Here is a 3849-nt window from a genome sequence, read left to right on the forward strand (position 1 = left end):
ACAGACAATCGTCTAATGGTAGACTGATGATTTTGATGAAGTCATCATCCTTTTGGTAGGATGATTATCTGTGCTGCAATGCTGTACATGTCAATGTCTTTATTTTTCCTGAATATATATCGTAGCCCGGATGGATGAAACTAGATCCGGGGTCTTCAATCTCTTCCGATCTTCACTCGAAGTACAAGTCGATCCATGTGAGAAATGTTTTGAAGTCGAACATGGAAAGACATCGCTTGATTACCAGTTGATGATGTAAACTGTTAACAAGCGCGAGAGGAATCACCGATAAGGATGATGACCCTCAAGGTACTACAGTACAATTCATGTGGTGTGAATAAAGGACTTGGCATCTAACACCACGCAAAATCTTTCGGTCGAAGGTTATTGATGTATACCTGTCGCCGGAAGTGAGAAACTTGCCATTGAGGCATGCAAGCTTCAAAGTACTGAATGGTGTGTTCCTAGATCAACTTCTTGGATAATGATCTGATGTCGACAAGAAGCGATCCGTCAAAGGAGGGCCTTGACGAATCCCACATCAATGACACGGAACGGAGCAAATGATTTTGATGGAGGTGAAAACGATATGATGATACATGGTTCAGGGTGGCGGTCATGAAAGAATGAAGTATAATGTATGGTAGTGGATGGGACACGGGTGACTTCTCTGGATGACTTCTCTTGAACATGTCGGCCAAACTTATGTGATGGATCGGTAGCATTTACCCCAAATGTGGATGGTATGGCGAGACCATGGTGATGTGACCGGTGAATGAAACAACCCAACCCGACTCAGGCACGGAGTGGAAGTGTCATGTTCAAGAGCGACTTGCTACCAATAAAGATTCTTTGAGTTTCTTCCCAATTTTTCCCCAGTCATTGCTGACCAGTACCTCTTTATTTTTGTCAAGCTTGAGGAGGATAACATATGCTTGTTCTATAATTTGCCCTTCGGGCAAACCCATCGCTATGTTTTAACAAGCCTAGCGATAGTGAAACTCGTTCTCGTCTAAAGACAAGTTTGTCGCTATTAATGTTTTTAACGAGTTTAACAACAAAGATAACTCGGTCCTTTTCATTTTTAGAGAGTCTGAAAAGGTACGTAAAGGTAACTCTGAAATTCCTTTTTCGTCATCTAATCCCTTAAGTCCGAAAAAGTATAAAACAATACAGTAGGGATGAATTTTCGATAGTTTTAACAAGCCGAACAAAACAAGTGCTCGATCTTTTTGTGCAATAATCCCTCAGGTTCAAAAAGATTAAAATCTAGAGGAGGGATAGAACTTCCGGTCGCTTTAACGAGCTGGAAGGCCAAAACTCAGCAATCTTTTCATATTTTACGAGTCAGATGAAAAGAGCTTAAAGAAGACTCGTCTTTTGAGGAACGAGTGATAAAATGGGTAGCAGCTGATTCCAGGTAAGGGTTGGAATTTTCCAAGCACGGCAGTGTCACAAGGATGGCTAGTGAAATCACTCTTCACAGCTGTTCCTCAAAATGGGTAAACAATCAAATGGAGGTGAATGATCGGCCAATGGAAAAGTGGAGGTGACGGTGCAAACACGACCAAGGCTTTAATGGCTGATAATGTTACATTCACGGTGGTTATTTACCGGAGGATAGTTCATTTTTTAATGAGCTTAAATGCGGATTGAAACACTTGCTCGGTCTTATGTTTATTTTTTAACGAGCATGAACTATGTGCTAAAACTGCTCGATAATATGGTCTAGTTTCGATTTTTTACCATAAATAGCTTTTTCCTTTCAAAGATAGTACTGTACTTTCAATTGCTTCATCAAACTAGTTAGAAATGAACAACATTTGCTTGGAAATGAGATTAAAATGCTAATATTTTACTTTGAACTACGTAAAAAACATTTAAAAAGTGTTTTTACCTCTCATTTTACCATTTCATTTGAACTTGGTTTGTTGGAGCTTTGGAGGTGCCTCTTCCCCCTTGATTTTCATCAGCTGATTTCGGGAGATTCTGTGGACGATTCTCGGCGCCGTCTGGACCAGGTAGGAGCTAAACCTGAGCTCTTTCATTTCATGGTTTCCTTTCTGCATTCTGTGCTTCATTCTCTGCTTTTCTGAGCCCCTGGGGTTTGATGGGTTCGTTCTGCCATCAACGCACCCTGGGCATATCGAAACCTGCGCTGAATGTTGACCAGTGTGAAGGCAGTTTGACATTCAACGCAGGTGGAACACTCCTGCAGGTGCGTTGGGCGCAGAAAAGGAATTTGTTGCACAGTTTTTGATGAAAATTTTTTCCTGTTTCTCATCAAAATCAGGATCTAACTCCTCTCTTGTTTGTTTTTCAGAGATCTCGGAGCAAAATGACCCTTACATGGCAAGAACGAGAACATGAAGAAGAGGACATGATTGCCCTACATGATCCAGTTACAGTGAACGCGCTGCGGAACTGTGGCTTTCTGAAGTTCTTCCGCATCTCTAGCATGAGACAGCAGATCAACCTATTGCAATATTTGCTTGATGCTTGGGATCCTATCAATCAAGTTTTCCAGATTAGGGGAAAATCTATCCCCTTGACTGCAGTAGACATTTACTTCTTGACTGGCTTGTCGAGGCGGGGTGCCCCCATTTCTTTGTCAGGTTCGGCCCGAGGGAGTGACTCTGTGAGACATTATGTCCGTCAGTATTGCGAGGAAGGATCTCAGCCGAGTAAAGACGGAAAGATCATCATCCGAGATGTCACTGATAGGTCCCTTAGGTCTATCCTGTTTACTTTTGGTAGGATGGTCGGGAGTGCGTCTCTTCATGTAGCCAACAGATCCTATATGCAGCATGCCTTGGAGTGCCTCCAACCGAAAATATTCAACTGGTGTGATGCAGTACTTCTTGTGATGAAAAGTCAGTTGACCAAGATAAAGGACGGGAGGTTGAAGAACTTTGGGTTCGATTCTATTTTGACCGCCTTTGCCTTGGAGAAGATACCACTGATGCAGCCGTAGTACATTGCACTCGACTTACCTTCTCCTACTGAACCACGTATGCAGAGATGGTTGACCATATGTCTAGGCATGCTGGTCAGTATCAGATTTTGTTTTCTGATACCTTCTTCAGGTGGTTTGATCGGCAGGAGATGGCTTATGTCGAGTATCCATATGCTGGTATGGACTTCCGGGGTGATCCGGATTTAGTACTACCGGATGGCGAGCAGTGGGGCGCTATTGGTAAAATCTTTGACCATATCACTGTTTACTGTTTTTATTTATAATGTCCTTGTGCTTTATTCTATCAAGACCTTTAATCAAACTCATGTGTACATGCAGATGTTGGTCCTGTTCGTCCAGTAGTCCGTCTGAGAGTGCCAGCCACTGCCCCAACAGGAGAGGGCGCCGGGAGGGTTATCCTTCGTGACCTTGATGTGGCCAAGACTCTCACAAATTTACAGGAGCAGGTTGAGAGCCTTACTCTCGGTATTCCAGATGTGAGGATTGACGAGCTACCTTTTCAGTTACAGCGGCATACTACCAGTGTGCCTAGACGATGGACTCGTCTCTTACGCATGATCGCACAGGCTGTGACTTGCTATCACGAGCATCATTAGACTAGGGTGCCCCCTAGCATTTTGAGTTTTTGGGTCATGCGACCGATTTTGTCTTGGTTATAGAACATTATATGTAAACCATAAACAACTATATATATATATATTTTGATTTTCGGGGTTTTATTCTGGTTGAGCTATATGATCCACATGTGAAACATTGATGATGTGTTTCTTTTTATAAGTGTTGCAAATGTCTATCTAACACATAGTTTGCTAATGAGTCGATTAATGTGTTTAAGTTTCTAGAAATATGTTGGTATTGAATAAAATCAAATT

The sequence above is a fragment of the Pinus tabuliformis genome, chromosome 6 (genome assembly GCF_031772625.1).
Source record: "Pinus tabuliformis cultivar Carrire ecotype Pingquan chromosome 6, CPIR1, whole genome shotgun sequence".
NCBI classification, from domain to species: domain Eukaryota; kingdom Viridiplantae; phylum Streptophyta; class Pinopsida; order Pinales; family Pinaceae; genus Pinus; species Pinus tabuliformis.